At 40.9% G+C, this 17,837-nt stretch overlaps 1 long non-coding RNA gene across 1 annotated transcript; it reads right to left on the bottom strand.

Annotated features, from left to right (window-relative positions):
* Positions 1–3,265: 3,265 nt before the first annotated feature.
* Positions 3,266–4,438, bottom strand: LOC145859316 (uncharacterized). The gene is made up of 2 exons (XR_014379518.1): positions 4,341–4,438; positions 3,266–3,662 (listed from the first exon to the last, which is right to left on the bottom strand). It is a non-coding gene; the product is annotated as an uncharacterized LOC145859316 (long non-coding RNA).
* Positions 4,439–17,837: the final 13,399 nt, after the last annotated feature.

The raw sequence follows: 17,837 nt of genomic DNA, 5'->3' as shown, positions 1-17,837 counted from the left end.
GGTTGCTGCGCTCAGAGCGAGCTACAGTCAAGCGGGGCATCTCGTTGAACTCTGCACGGCCTAGAGACTACGGTGATGCTGTTTTTAGTGTTGATTTCAGTTTGTCAATTTGGTGATGGTTCATCACTGTTTAAACATATTGCAAATGTATAAAAGGCAACCAGCAAGTCAGCGTTCATCAGTCAATTAGATATCATTCTGACACCAAACCCACTTTTTCCAACTCGCTTAGAAGCCAACTATCACATATTTCAGAGCAGGCCCATAATTCACAGTGCCTCCAGTTTAAACCATAATAAAAACGTAAAACACGTAGTTACATTCTAGCTGCGGGTCCATTTCTGATATTATGTGTGGCGACCCAGAATCCCGAGTTTCAGCTCGATAGGTCAATGGGCTGAGGCAGTTTCAATGCACCTAGTCTTGCGACTTTGGGACTTTTCTTTATGTCGTCATTTTCGTAATGGTCAAAATGAATCGAAGTTATTGCAAATGTACGAGGCTGTTTGGACATTCACCCGCCGCTCCACCCTCAGGCGGGTGGTCAAAGACTGCCCGTCTCCTTCTCCCCTCACAATGTTGGCCCACTCCAGGGATTTCCCTGAGAGGCACGAGACGAAGGCAGATACCCCCTCATGGCCCAAAGGAGCCGGGTGGACGGTTGCCAGGTAGAGCTCTAGCTGCAATAGGAAACCCTGGCAGCGTGCAGCCATCCCATAGTACTCCCGGGGAAGGGCGAGACGAATCCCACTTGGACCGGGTGGAGGGGAGGCGAGTAGTGCAGGCCCTGGTTGTGCTGGGGGAGGTGCTGGAGGAACTCCCTGTCTCTCCCAGCGGTCCATGGTTTGGACAACGCAGTCCATGGCGGCGCCGAGATGGTGGATCATTTCCGCTTGCTCCTGGACGCGCTCCTCCTGCTGACTCCATATGGCGGTGTGGGATTCTGTAAGGGGGTGCGTAACTGGTGGTAGGGAAGTCAGTCGCAGGAGAGAAGAACTAGGTTGTAGCCGGAGCAGTTTAACCTGTTGGGTCTAGGGGGCAGCATTTGCACGTCTGGATAAAAAAAATGTACCCGATTTAATCTGGTTACTAATCCTACCCAGTAACTACAATATGCATATACTTATTATATATGGATAGAAAACACTCTAAAGTTTCCAAAACTGTTTGAATGGTGTCTGTGAGTATAACAGAACTCATTTGGCAGGCAAAACCCTGAGACATTTTCTGACAGGAAGTGGATACCTGATGTGTTGTATTGACTTTAAACCTATCCCATTGAAAAACACAGGGGTTTAGGAATATTTTGGCACTTCCTATTGCTTCCACTAGATGTCACCAGCCTTTACAAAGTGTTTTGAGTCTTCTGGAGGGAGATCTGACCGAACAAGAGCCATGGAACGATGATGGCCCATTAGACACCTTGCGCGCGAGTTGATGTTGGGTACCCTCGTTCCAATACGTTATAAAAGAGTATGCATTCGTCCACCTTGAATATTATTCATGTTCTGGTTAAAAAAGGCCCTAATGATTTATGCTATACAACGTTTGACATGTTTGAACGAACGGAAATATATTTTTTCCCCTCGTTCATGACGAGAAGTCCGGCTGGCTTACATCATGTGCTAACGAGACGGAGATTTTTGGACATAAATGATGAGCTTTTTTGAACAAAACTACATTCGTTATGGACCTGTGATACCTGGAAGTGACATCTGATGAAGAGAATCAAAGGTAATGGATTATTTACATAGTATTTTCGATTTTAGATCTCCCCAACATGACGTCTAGTCTGTATCGCAACGCGTATTTTTCTGGGCACAGTGCTCAGATTATTGCAAAGTGTGATTTCCCAGTAAGGTTATTTTTAAATCTGGCAAGTTGATTGCGTTCAAAAGATGTAAATCTATAATTCTTTAAATGACAATATAATATTTTACCAATATTTTCTAATTTTAATTATTTAATTTGTGACGCTGACTTGACTGCCGGTTATTGGAGGGAAACGATTTCCTCAACATACATTGCCATAGTAAAACGCTGTTTTTGGATATAAATATCAACTTGATAGAACTAAAAATGCATGCATTGTCTAACATAATGTCCTAGGAGTGTCATCTGATGGAGATTGTAAAAGGTTAGTGTATCATTTTAGCTGGTTTTATGGTTTTGGTGACCCTGTCTTTGACTTGACAAAACATTACACACAACTCTTGTAAATGTACTGTCCTAACATACTCTAAATTTATGCTTTCGCCGTAAAACCTTTTTGAAATCGTAAAACGTGGTTAGATTAAGGAGATGTTTATCTTTCAAATGGTGTAACATAGTTGTATTTTTGAAAAATTTGAATTTTGACATTTATTTGGATTCAAATTTGCCGCTCTTGAAATGCACCTGCTGTTGATGGAGTGCACCACGGGTGGCACGCTAGCGTCCCACCTAGCCCCAAGAGGTTAATCCAAAAACCAACGGCATAACAATACAACAGAATATGGGTACAATACCCGACACGCACCAGTAAACAAGTGCACAAGCACTAACAACAAACAATCCCACACAAAGACATGGGGGGAACAGAGGGTTAAATACACAACAAATAATGAGGGAAATGGAAACCAGGTGTGTAATAAAACAAGACAAAACAAATTAAAAATGAATAATGGATCGATGATGGCTAGAAGACCGGTGTCGCCGACCGCTGAACGCAGCCCGAACAAGGAGAGGAAACGACTTGGAAGTCGTGAGACTTATCCAGAAAGACTCACAGCTGTAATCACTGCCAAATGTGATTCTAAGATTTATTGTGAATACTTATCTAAATGAGATATTTCTGTATTTCATTTTCAATAAATTAGCAAAAATACCTAAAAACACGTTTTCACTTTGTCATTATGGGATATTGTGTGTAGAACCAGTCACTAATATTTTTTTTTCATTTTTAAATTCAGGATGTAGCTTAGAAGATCCAGGATATGTTACTGCTGTTCACTCTACCGGGAGTGCTGTTATCAAGCTCACTCAATGAAGCTAACTCTCAAGACGGTATGTCTCGTGTCTGTGTGTGTATGTTCATATGTGTACTACTATTACTGCTCAGTGTAATCTGATGTAATTTGCACTGCATGCACTGCATCTGTACTATGGTCAAGTTCACATTGTTACACAATAAAAACACTGAATGAAACATTATTATGTAACATATATGATGTAATTGAAACACTCTTAAAAATGTAAGATCAATAAAAAAACGACTAAACATGTGTAATGCTTGATAGTTTATTGGAGGATCACAGTGTGACACGTCAACCATACAACATTGCACAAAGAAATTCTGATCATTAATATAAATCCGCTGTCTTGACGAAAAAACGACCATGTGTCAGGACATAAAGTACGTTTATGGATAAAACATATATTCTTCATTATGTTGATGAGTTCTTCTCAGTACCAAAGTACCAAAGAACTGTATTACTGTTTTGTTTTTTGTTAGTCAGTGATTGATGGATGGATGTTGGAATGATTCATTGAGGTGTTGTTAGTGATGTCTTCAGAGGTGATAGTTGATTCCATATGGAGACTGAAAAGGATCCTCGGCATCCCAATTCTGGTCTCTTCTCACCCCACAATTTCCTTGGCTTTGTTCCAAAGCTCGCTCCAAACTGGAATACAGTTTTAAATATGCTTTATAGAAAATACATTTTTAAAAAGGTAAAAATGTAAAAATGACTACGACATGTTGAATAAATATCCCATTTACCATTGACTACCTTTTAAACCTATTGTTTTTAGGGCAGTATTTGACTACCATTTTAAAAAGAATTTGCCTCTATGAAACATGATGCTAATAAACAGTAGAGATGGAGTTAGCCATGTTGCTCCCTCCTCTTTCCCTACCACCCTCTGCTAACCTCCCGTTGTGACTTTACTGTTGCTCAGAAAGACAGACAGACCGATAGATAGATAGATAGATAGATAGACAGACAGACAGACAGACAGACAGACAGACAGACAGACAGACAGACAGACAGACAGACAGACAGACAGACAGACAGACAGACAGACAGACAGACAGACAGACAGACAGACAGACAGACAGACAGACAGACAGACAGACAGACAGACAGACAGACAGACAGACAGACAGACAGACAGACAGACAGACAGACAGACAGACAGACAGACAGACAGACAGACAGACAGACAGACAGACAGACAGACAGACAGACAGACAGACAGACAGATAGATAGATAGATAGATAGATAGATAGATAGATAGATAGATAGATAGATAGATAGATAGATAGATAGATAGATAGATAGATAGATAGATAGCTCACATGGTGCTTCATCTTCAGAGGCGCTGGTCTTCAGAGCAGCCAACTTTGCCAAAAATGCAGCATTTCCACCTTTTAGATCATCCTCCTGCAGGAGAGCTGAGGAAGAAAGATTTTTCATTTAACAAAATTATATCAGATTAAACCCGGGCAGTAAAGTAGTACACATTCACAAACAAGACATACCTTCCTCAGAGTTATCTTCATTGAGGGAGCTTGCTAACAGGACACCCACTATAGCGAACAGCAGTAACATACTCTGGATCTTCATCCTTTACTAAAGCACATAGAGCACAATATGTTAACACACACAAGACACACAGTGGGTCCTTTTACACTACCAAATGAAAGATCAGCAAGTTAGTATGGATCCCAGGTCGACCGTGTTACATTATACACATGTCCACCTACATCTCTCCATCCATTCCTACCTGTCCACTTGTATACACCTGCCCACTCTTATACACCTTTGCAAAGAAGATTCTCAGTGAAAACAAACATATCTCTTACAGTTGGACGATGCTGTCTGATTGATGGCTGTTTATCTGGATGATGTCTTCTGGTCTTCAGTAGTAGTGTGGTGTCTCTCTGCCCTCTGCAGCCCTGTTTTATACTCTTTCTGCAGCTACTGTACCTGCCCCATCCATCCACACCTCTCACAGCCGAATAACAAACAAGATGACATTACAGATAAGGCGATAACGGCAGTCATGCACAGCCTGAAGTGTATGACATCCCTCCAGGCAAATTTCTGGTCAATATTATGGTTTCCTAGTAATTTCAACTGCATTTGTGACTTGGAGCTTGGATAGCAAGTTGAGAGTGGAGTATATATACTTGTGATGGTGAGAACATGTTTTTGTCTGAATTACAGCTGTAACGACCCTTTGAGAAGAATTAAACTTGGTTAATCCTCTCTAGTGTTCGTGAGTTATTTGCTCTGAAAAATTTGAACCTAACGCTCTGTAGTAACTTGTGGTCGGAGGCCGAGCAGTTGCCATACCAGGAGGTGATGCAACCAGTCAGGGTGCTCTTGCTGGTGCAGCTGTAGACCTTTTTGAGGATCTGAGGACCCATGCCAAATCTTTTCAGTCTCCTGAGGGGGAAATAGGTGTTGTAGGGCCATCTTCACAACTGTCTTGGTGTGTTTGGACCATGATAGTTTGTTGGTGATGTGGACACCAAGGATCTTGAAGCTCTCAACCTGCTCCGCTACTGCCCCGTCGATGAGAGTTGGGGCGTGCTCAGTCCTCCTTTTCCTCTAGTAAACAATCATCACTTTCGTCTTGATCATGTTGAGGGAGAGGTTGTTATCCTGGCACCACACCACCAGGTCTCTGACCTCCTCCCTATAGTCTGTTGTCAGTGATCAGGCCCCTGAGTCTTCTTTTGTTATACCCAGTTTGGGTAAAAAAAACTATTTTTAGTACACAAAATGTTTTCTTGCTTCACAAGAGCATCTCTCCCCCTCTTTTCTCATTCTCTCCTCAGCAACAATGGAAAAAACCATTTGAGGCCCTTTGCACACCACCCATAGTCCATCTTGATTTGTCCAAACCGAGCACGCACCCTGCACGTGAACAGAAACTGTCCCAACATATTTTATATAACAGTATATAATAAATTAACCAACATAGGCCCAACAGCTGTAGTAAAACCTAGAGCTTATGAAAATAAACAAATCTGATTAAATGTATACAACGTATACAAAATATATATCCACATATTATTATTGTTTAAACCATAGTTCTAAATACATGTTTTAACAGGGTAATACACTAGCATATAATGGGCCTTTGAAGACCACAGCACTCTGCGGCCAGAGCCTTAATTAATTACATTAAAGACCACAAAACTATAAGGTCTTTCACATAAGACTGTTATGATCGAGATGGATTCTTTCCACATCGATATGCAAAACGACATTTCAAAATATCATGCTTCAGGCTAGGCGTAATTGTCCAAAGCTCAGTTGTCCTGAGTCTGCACAACACTGCCAGGACCTAGGATCAAGGGAGACACTCAAGTTTTTTAATCGTATATATCTCTTGACATATTCATGAAAATAGTAATGGCCTCTAAACCTTCAACCTGCATACTGGACCCTATTCCAACTAAATCGAGTCTCCCATTAGTGCATTCACATAGGTGTACTTTTTGTCCAGGTAGGGAAATGGGAGTGAGGAGTGCAATAGAGATTGCATCATGTGTGGATCTATATCGAATCTCCCATTCCTCTCAGAAATATTAGAAAATGCTGTTGCGCAGCAACTCACTGCCTTCCTGAAGACAAACAATGTATATGAAACGCTTCAGTCTGGTATTAGACTTAGTGCTGCTTTTGCCATTATCGATCACCACATTCTTTTGGAGAGATTGGAAACCCAAATTGGTCTACAAGGACAAGTTCTGGCCTAGTTTAGATATTTTCCTGTCGGAAAGATAACAGTTTGTCTCTGTGGATGGTTTTTCCTCTGACAAATCAACTGCAAGCTTCGGTGTTCCTCAAGGTTCCGTTATAGGACCACTAGTGTTTCACTACATATTTTACCTCTTGGTGATGTCATTCGGAAACATACTGAAATGTATTTAGTGCTTTGTCCAGGTAGCCGGAAAGTAGAGCTTTGCAGTAGTCTAATCTATAAGTGACAAAAGCATGAATTAATTTATCTGCATCATTTTGGACAGAAAGTTTCTGATTTGTGCAATGTTACGAAGATAGAAAAAAGCTATCCTTGAAATATTCTTGATATGTTCATCAAAAGAGAGATCAGGGTCCAGAGTAACGCCCAGGTCCTTCACAGTTTGACACTTTCTAAGGCTTCCATTGGCTCTCTAAAGCCGCCAGAAAGTGGAATGGGGTGTCTGCTGTCTCTGGGCAAAGTACAGCAGCAGAGTTTGTAAGTGGTCAGCCTGGGGACAGTGAGACTGAGATGCGCATTCACGAGACTTCTCCATTTTTTTTCTTTCAGCCTTTGAATGAATGCAACGTTTCCCGGTTGGAATATTATCACTATTTTACTAGAAAAATAGCATAAAAAAAGATTTTAAACAGCGTTTGACATGCTTCTAAGTACGGCAATGGAATATTTCAAGTTTTTTTGTCACGAAATGCGCTCGCGCGTTACCCTTCGGATAGTGACCTTGGATATAACTATGGATTATTTGGAACCAAAACAACATTTGTTGTTGAAGTAGAAGTCCTGGGAGTGCATTCTGACGAAGAACAGCAAAGGTAATCCAATTTTTCTAATAGTAATTCTGAGTTTAGTGAGCCCCAAACTTGGTGGGTGTCAAATTATCTAGCCTGTGATGGCCGAGCTATGTACTCAGAATATTGCAAAATGTGCTTTCGCCGAAAAGCTATTTTAAAATCTGACATGGCGTTTGCATAAAGGAGTTCAGTATCTATAATTCTTAACCTCTATGGGCTAGGTGGGACGCTAGCGTGCCACCCGTGGTGCACTCCATCAACAGCAGGTGCATTTCAAGAGCGGCAAATTGGAATCCAAATAAATGTCAAAATTCAAATTTTTCAAACATACAACTATTTTACACCCTTTGAAAGATAAACATCTCCTTAATCTAACCACGTTTTACGATTTCAAAAAGGTTTTACGGCGAAAGCATAAATTTAGAGTATGTTAGGACAGTACATTTACAAGAGTTGTGTGTAATGTTTTGTCAAGTCAAAGACAGGGTCACCAAAACCATAAAACCAGCTAAAATGATGCACTAACCTTTTACAATCTCCATCAGATGACACTTCTAGGTCATTATGTTAGACAATGCATGCATTTTTAGTTCTATCAAGTTCATATTTATATCCAAAAACAGCGTTTTACTATGGCATTGATGTTGAGGAAATCGTTTCCCTCCAATAACCGGCAGTCAAGTCAGCGTCACAAATTAAATAATTAAAATTAGAAAACATTGGTAAAATATTATATTGTCATTTAAAGAATTATATATTTACATCTCTTGAACGCAATCAACTTGCCAGATTTAAAAATAACCTTACTGGGAAATCACACTTTGCAATAATCTGAGCACTGCGCCCAGAAAAATACGCGTTGCGATACAGACTAGACGTCATGTTGGGGAGATCTAAAATCGAAAATACTATGTAAATAATCCATTACCTTTGATTCTCTTCATCAGATGTCACTTCCAGGTATCACAGGTCCATAACGAATGTAGTTTTGTTCAAAAAAGCTCATCATTTATGTCCAAAAATCTCCGTCTTGTTAGCACATGATCTAAGCCAGCCGGACTTCTCGTCATGAACGAGGGGAAAAAATATATTTACGTTCGTTCAAACATGTCAAGCGTTGTATAGCATAAATCATTAGGGCCTTTTTTAACCAGAACATGAATAATATTCAAGGTGGACGAATGCATACTCTTTTATAACGTATTGGAACGAGGGTACCCAACATGAACTCGCGCGCCAGGTGTCTAATGGGACATCATCGTTCCATGGCTCTTGTTCGGTCAGATCTCCCTCCAGAAGACTCAAAACACTTTGTAAAGGCTGGTGACATCTAGTGGAAGCAATAGGAAGTGCCAAAATATTCCTCAGCCCCTGTGTTTTTCAATGGGATAGGTTTAAAGGTAATACAACACATCAGGTATCCACTTCCTGTCAGAAAATGTCTCAGGGTTTTGCCTGCCAAATGAGTTCTGTTATACTCACAGACACCATTCAAACAGTTTTAGAAACTTTAGAGTGTTTTCTATCCATATATAATAAGTATATGCATATTCTAGTTACTGGGTAGGATTAGTAACCAGATTAAATCGGGTACATTTTTTTTATCCAGCCGTGCAAATACTGCCCCCTAGCCCTAACAGGTTAAACATATTGCAAATGGACAAAAGTCAGCCAGCTAGTCACTGTCCATCAGTCAATTAGATATCATTCTGACACCAAACTGATACAAACTGACACCACACCCACTTTTTCCAACTCGTTTAGAAGCCAACTATCACATATTTCAGAGCAGGCCCAAAATTCACAATGCCTTCTGATTAAACCATAATAAAAATATAAAACACATAGATACGTTCTAGCTGCGCGTCCAGTTCTGACATTATGTGTAGGCCTATGTGAGGCAACCCCGAATCTCGAGTTTCGGCTCGATATGTCATTCGGTGCCCGAGCAACGACCTTAATTGGTGCTGAAAATCCACTTTTTCCGTGCGTTGCTACGGGGTCCTTGAATGAGCTAACGGACAGAAACTTTGGGGTCCATCTCTATGGGCGGAAGTTGTTTCAATGCACCTAGTCTTGCGACTCTGGGACTTTTCTAAATGTCGTCATTTTCCTAATGGTCAAAATGAATTGAAGTTATTGCAAATGTATGAGGCTGTTTCTCGGTTTGAGAACCTTCTAGAGCCACATAACTCACCACACACTATCGACTTGAGCTCTAGAACAGGTTTCTAAAGTTTTAGTGCTCTAGGTCTGACGGTTCTTTGATAGTTCGAACGAAGGTAACTATTGCAGGCTCTGTGTGTCTTTCAGCCCCGCACTGTGTCACTTCATCCTACGTGTGTGTGTGTGAGAGAGTGTTTTTTCTTTGACATCTGTTGGGAGAAATGACTGATTTACAGTTCAAGAGGGTTGCCTAATCACACATATGGAGTTTTGGAAAGATCTGACCTTTTTAACCCTTCGAAACAGCCCCTATGACCCCAATGTAAGGCACTTTCATTTGGCACAGGAAGCTAAAAGTAAACACATATCCTGATTGGGGTATGCTCTTACAGAATTCTGAGTTTAAAGTATTTACATTAAGAACTGACTGATTTACACTGGGTTGAATGCACTATTTCTCACAAACTGCAGGTTGGGAATGGCAAAACACTTTTAGGGTGATTTTAACCACTTCCGGTTGCTCCAGAAAGCTTAGAATCGACACAGGTACACCTCATAGTGGCCTGATGGAGTGTCATTGAAGACAGGTTCATAAGGCATTCATAACCTACATAGGCTTTGGGTTGAATTTAGGGGAGCTGGCAATGTATTCCTTTGGGGAAAGGTGTCATTATAATCTGTGAGATGAAAAAACCCTGTTTTCACTGTTAAGGGTTAATGCCACATGGTCAAGGTTAGGCTTGCATAGACCGGGAGGACCATATGAACATTCCTTTGGTTGAATTGTCCTTCTAAGCCTAATGGTTCCGCCGCTGTCCCCCAAAAGCAAGTCAAATTTAGGGCCAGGCTTAATTTTGGGCCTACTTTTTCACGGTTGCTGCGCTCAGAGCGAGCTACAGTCAAGCGGGGCATCTCGTTGAACTCTGCACGGCCTAGAGACTACGGTGATGCTGTTTTTAGTGTTGATTTCAGTTTGTCAATTTGGTGATGGTTCATCACTGTTTAAACATATTGCAAATGTATAAAAGGCAACCAGCAAGTCAGCGTTCATCAGTCAATTAGATATCATTCTGACACCAAACCCACTTTTTCCAACTCGCTTAGAAGCCAACTATCACATATTTCAGAGCAGGCCCATAATTCACAGTGCCTCCAGTTTAAACCATAATAAAAACGTAAAACACGTAGTTACATTCTAGCTGCGGGTCCATTTCTGATATTATGTGTGGCGACCCAGAATCCCGAGTTTCAGCTCGATAGGTCAATGGGCTGAGGCAGTTTCAATGCACCTAGTCTTGCGACTTTGGGACTTTTCTTTATGTCGTCATTTTCGTAATGGTCAAAATGAATCGAAGTTATTGCAAATGTACGAGGCTGTTTGGACATTCACCCGCCGCTCCACCCTCAGGCGGGTGGTCAAAGACTGCCCGTCTCCTTCTCCCCTCACAATGTTGGCCCACTCCAGGGATTTCCCTGAGAGGCACGAGACGAAGGCAGATACCCCCTCATGGCCCAAAGGAGCCGGGTGGACGGTTGCCAGGTAGAGCTCTAGCTGCAATAGGAAACCCTGGCAGCGTGCAGCCATCCCATAGTACTCCCGGGGAAGGGCGAGACGAATCCCACTTGGACCGGGTGGAGGGGAGGCGAGTAGTGCAGGCCCTGGTTGTGCTGGGGGAGGTGCTGGTGGAACTCCCTGTCTCTCCCAGCGGTCCATGGTTTGGACAACGCAGTCCATGGCGGCGCCGAGATGGTGGATCATTTCCGCTTGCTCCTGGACGCGCTCCTCCTGCTGACTCCATATGGCGGTGTGGGATTCTGTAAGGGGGTGCGTAACTGGTGGTAGGGAAGTCAGTCGCAGGAGAGAAGAACTAGGTTGTAGCCGGAGCAGTTTAATCCAAAAACCAACGGCATAACAATACAACAGAATATGGGTACAATACCCGACACGCACCAGTAAACAAGTGCACAAGCACTAACAACAAACAATCCCACACAAAGACATGGGGGGAACAGAGGGTTAAATACACAACAAATAATGAGGGAAATGGAAACCAGGTGTGTAATAAAACAAGACAAAACAAATTAAAAATGAATAATGGATCGATGATGGCTAGAAGACCGGTGTCGCCGACCGCTGAACGCAGCCCGAACAAGGAGAGGAAACGACTTGGAAGTCGTGAGACTTATCCAGAAAGACTCACAGCTGTAATCACTGCCAAATGTGATTCTAAGATTTATTGTGAATACTTATCTAAATGAGATATTTCTGTATTTCATTTTCAATAAATTAGCAAAAATACCTAAAAACACGTTTTCACTTTGTCATTATGGGATATTGTGTGTAGAACCAGTCACTAATATTTTTTTTTCATTTTTAAATTCAGGATGTAGCTTAGAAGATCCAGGATATGTTACTGCTGTTCACTCTACCGGGAGTGCTGTTATCAAGCTCACTCAATGAAGCTAACTCTCAAGACGGTATGTCTCGTGTCTGTGTGTGTATGTTCATATGTGTACTACTATTACTGCTCAGTGTAATCTGATGTAATTTGCACTGCATGCACTGCATCTGTACTATGGTCAAGTTCACATTGTTACACAATAAAAACACTGAATGAAACATTATTATGTAACATATATGATGTAATTGAAACACTCTTAAAAATGTAAGATCAATAAAAAAACGACTAAACATGTGTAATGCTTGATAGTTTATTGGAGGATCACAGTGTGACACGTCAACCATACAACATTGCACAAAGAAATTCTGATCATTAATATAAATCCGCTGTCTTGACGAAAAAACGACCATGTGTCAGGACATAAAGTACGTTTATGGATAAAACATATATTCTTCATTATGTTGATGAGTTCTTCTCAGTACCAAAGTACCAAAGAACTGTATTACTGTTTTGTTTTTTGTTAGTCAGTGATTGATGGATGGATGTTGGAATGATTCATTGAGGTGTTGTTAGTGATGTCTTCAGAGGTGATAGTTGATTCCATATGGAGACTGAAAAGGATCCTCGGCATCCCAATTCTGGTCTCTTCTCACCCCACAATTTCCTTGGCTTTGTTCCAAAGCTCGCTCCAAACTGGAATACAGTTTTAAATATGCTTTATAGAAAATACATTTTTAAAAAGGTAAAAATGTAAAAATGACTACGACATGTTGAATAAATATCCCATTTACCATTGACTACCTTTTAAACCTATTGTTTTTAGGCCAGTATTTGACTACCATTTTAAAAAGAATTTGCCTCTATGAAACATGATGCTAATAAACAGTAGAGATGGAGTTAGCCATGTTGCTCCCTCCTCTTTCCCTACCACCCTCTGCTAACCTCCCGTTGTGACTTTACTGTTGCTCAGAAAGACAGACAGACCGATAGATAGATAGATAGATAGATAGATAGATAGATAGATAGATAGATAGATAGATAGATAGATAGATAGATAGATAGATAGATAGATAGATAGATAGATAGATAGATAGATAGATAGATAGATAGATAGATAGATAGATAGATAGATAGATAGATAGATAGATAGATAGATAGATAGATAGATAGATAGATAGATAGATGATAGATAGATAGATAGATAGATAGATAGATAGATAGATAGATAGATAGATAGATAGATAGATAGATAGACAGACAGACAGACAGACAGACAGACAGACAGACAGACAGACAGACAGACAGACAGACAGACAGACAGACAGACAGACAGACAGACAGACAGACAGACAGACAGACAGACAGACAGACAGACAGACAGACAGACAGACAGACAGACAGACAGACAGACAGACAGACAGACAGACAGACAGACAGACAGACAGACAGACAGACAGACAGACAGACAGACAGACAGACAGACAGACAGACAGACAGACAGACAGACAGACAGACAGACAGACAGACAGACAGACAGACAGACAGACAGACAGACAGACAGACAGACAGACAGACAGACAGACAGACAGACAGACAGACAGATAGATAGATAGATAGATAGATAGATAGATAGATAGATAGATAGATAGATAGATAGATAGATAGATAGATAGATAGATAGATAGATAGATAGATAGATAGATAGATAGATAGATAGATAGATAGCTCACATGGTGCTTCATCTTCAGAGGCGCTGGTCTTCAGAGCAGCCAACTTTGCCAAAAATGCAGCATTTCCACCTTTTAGATCATCCTCCTGCAGGAGAGCTGAGGAAGAAAGATTTTTCATTTAACAAAATTATATCAGATTAAACCCGGGCAGTAAAGTAGTACACATTCACAAACAAGACATACCTTCCTCAGAGTTATCTTCATTGAGGGAGCTTGCTAACAGGACACCCACTAGAGCGAACAGCAGTAACATACTCTGGATCTTCATCCTTTACTAAAGCACATAGAGCACAATATGTTAACACACACAAGACACACAGTGGGTCCTTTTACACTACCAAATGAAAGATCAGCAAGTTAGTATGGATCCCAGGTCGACCGTGTTACATTATACACATGTCCACCTACATCTCTCCATCCATTCCTACCTGTCCACTTGTATACACCTGCCCACTCTTATACACCTTTGCAAAGAAGATTCTCAGTGAAAACAAACATATCTCTTACAGTTGGACGATGCTGTCTGATTGATGGCTGTTTATCTGGATGATGTCTTCTGGTCTTCAGTAGTAGTGTGGTGTCTCTCTGCCCTCTGCAGCCCTGTTTTATACTCTTTCTGCAGCTACTGTACCTGCCCCATCCATCCACACCTCTCACAGCCGAATAACAAACAAGATGACATTACAGATAAGGCGATAACGGCAGTCATGCACAGCCTGAAGTGTATGACATCCCTCCAGGCAAATTTCTGGTCAATATTATGGTTTCCTAGTAATTTCAACTGCATTTGTGACTTGGAGCTTGGATAGCAAGTTGAGAGTGGAGTATATATACTTGTGATGGTGAGAACATGTTTTTGTCTGAATTACAGCTGTAACGACCCTTTGAGAAGAATTAAACTTGGTTAATCCTCTCTAGTGTTCGTGAGTTATTTGCTCTGAAAAATTTGAACCTAACGCTCTGTAGTAACTTGTGGTCGGAGGCCGAGCAGTTGCCATACCAGGAGGTGATGCAACCAGTCAGGGTGCTCTTGCTGGTGCAGCTGTAGACCTTTTTGAGGATCTGAGGACCCATGCCAAATCTTTTCAGTCTCCTGAGGGGGAAATAGGTGTTGTAGGGCCATCTTCACAACTGTCTTGGTGTGTTTGGACCATGATAGTTTGTTGGTGATGTGGACACCAAGGATCTTGAAGCTCTCAACCTGCTCCGCTACTGCCCCGTCGATGAGAGTTGGGGCGTGCTCAGTCCTCCTTTTCCTCTAGTAAACAATCATCACTTTCGTCTTGATCATGTTGAGGGAGAGGTTGTTATCCTGGCACCACACCACCAGGTCTCTGACCTCCTCCCTATAGTCTGTTGTCAGTGATCAGGCCCCTGAGTCTTCTTTTGTTATACCCAGTTTGGGTAAAAAAAACTATTTTTAGTACACAAAATGTTTTCTTGCTTCACAAGAGCATCTCTCCCCCTCTTTTCTCATTCTCTCCTCAGCAACAATGGAAAAAACCATTTGAGGCCCTTTGCACACCACCCATAGTCCATCTTGATTTGTCCAAACCGAGCACGCACCCTGCACGTGAACAGAAACTGTCCCAACATATTTTATATAACAGTATATAATAAGTTAACCAACATAGGCCCAACAGCTGTAGTAAAACCTAGAGCTTATGAAAATAAACAAATCTGATTAAATGTATACAACGTATACAAAATATATATCCACATATTATTATTGTTTAAACCATAGTTCTAAATACATGTTTTAACAGGGTAATACACTAGCATATAATGGGCCTTTGAAGACCACAGCACTCTGCGGCCAGAGCCTTAATTAATTACATTAAAGACCACAAAACTATAAGGTCTTTCACATAAGACTGTTATGATCGAGATGGATTCTTTCCACATCGATATGCAAAACGACATTTCAAAATATCATGCTTCAGGCTAGGCGTAATTGTCCAAAGCTCAGTTGTCCTGAGTCTGCACAACACTGCCAGGACCTAGGATCAAGGGAGACACTCAAGTTTTTTAATCGTATATATCTCTTGACATATTCATGAAAATAGTAATGGCCTCTAAACCTTCAACCTGCATACTGGACCCTATTCCAACTAAATCGAGTCTCCCATTAGTGCATTCACATAGGTGTACTTTTTGTCCAAGTAGGGAAATGGGAGTGAGGAGTGCAATAGAGATTGCATCATGTGTGGATCTATATCGAATCTCCCATTCCTCTCAGAAATATTAGAAAATGCTGTTGCGCAGCAACTCACTGCCTTCCTGAAGACAAACAATATATATGAAACGCTTCAGTCTGGTATTAGACTTAGTGCTGCTTTTGCCATTATCGATCACCACATTCTTTTGGAGAGATTGGAAACCCAAATTGGTCTACAAGGACAAGTTCTGGCCTAGTTTAGATATTTTCCTGTCGGAAAGATAACGGTTTGTCTCTGTGGATGGTTTTTCCTCTGACAAATCAACTGCAAGCTTCGGTGTTCCTCAAGGTTCCGTTATAGGACCACTAGTGTTTCACTACATATTTTACCTCTTGGTGATGTCATTCGGAAACATAATGTTAACTGAAATGTATTTAGTGCTTTGTCCAGGTAGCCGGAAAGTAGAGCTTTGCAGTAGTCTAATCTATAAGTGACAAAAGCATGGCTTAATTTATCTGCATCATTTTGGACAGAAAGTTTCTGATTTGTGCAATGTTACGAAGATAGAAAAAAGCTATCCTTGAAATATTCTTGATATGTTCATCAAAAGAGAGATCAGGGTCCAGAGTAACGCCCAGGTCCTTCACAGTTTCATTTGAGATGACTGTACAACCATGCAGATGAATTGTCAGATCCAACAGAAGATCTCTTTGTTTCTTGCAATCTAGAACTAGCATCTCTGTTTTGTCTGACAATTTGTTGTCCTTCTGTTGCATCTCTATCTAAAATACAGCATCTGTGCTGTAATGTGACACTTTCTAAGGCTTCCATTGGCTCTCTAAAGCCGCCAGAAAGTGGAATGGGGTGTCTGCTGTCTCTGGGCAAAGTCCAGCAGCAGAGTTTGTAAGTGGTCAGCCTGGGGACAGTGAGACTGAGATGCGCATTCACGAGACTTCTCCATTTTTTTTCTTTCAGCCTTTGAATGAATGCAACGTTTCCCGGTTGGAATATTATCACTATTTTACGAGAAAAATAGCATAAAAAAAGATTTTAAACAGCGTTTGACATGCTTCTAAGTACGGCAATGGAATATTTCAAGTTTTTTTGTCACGAAATGCGCTCGCGCGTTACCCTTCGGATAGTGACCTTGGATATAACTATGGATTATTTGGAACCAAAACAACATTTGTTGTTGAAGTAGAAGTCCTGGGAGTGCATTCTGACGAGGAACAGCAAAGGTAATCCAATTTTTCTAATAGTAATTCTGAGTTTAGTGAGCCCCAAACTTGGTGGGTGTCAAATTATCTAGCCTGTGATGGCCGAGCTATGTACTCAGAATATTGCAAAATGTGCTTTCGCCGAAAAGCTATTTTAAAATCTGACATGGCGTTTGCATAAAGGAGTTCAGTATCTATAATTCTTAAAATAACTGCTATGTATTTGGTCAATGTTTATCATGAGTAATTTAGTAAATTCACCGGAAGTTTTCGGTGGGTATGCTAGTTCTGAACATCACATGCTAATGTAAAAAGCTGGTTTTTGATATAAATATGAACTTGATTGAACAAAACATGCATGTATTGTATAACATAATGTCCTAGGAATGTCATCTGATGAAGATCATGAAAGGTTTGTGCTGCATTTAGCTGTGGTTTTGGTTTTTGTGACATATATGCTTGCTTTGAAAATGTCTGTGTGATTATTTTTGGCAGGGTACTCTCCTGACATAATCTAATGTTTTGCTTTCGCTGTAAAGCCTTTTTGAAATCGGACAGTGTGGTTAGATTAACGAGAGTCTTGTCTTTAAAATGGTGTAAAATAGTCATGTT

The sequence above is a fragment of the Salmo salar genome, chromosome 12 (assembly GCF_965601325.2).
Source record: "Salmo salar chromosome 12, fSalSal1, whole genome shotgun sequence".
Lineage (NCBI taxonomy): Eukaryota > Metazoa > Chordata > Actinopteri > Salmoniformes > Salmonidae > Salmo > Salmo salar.
The sequence above is the reverse complement of the archived record's forward strand: the minus strand, read 5'-3'. Positions and strand labels throughout refer to the sequence as shown.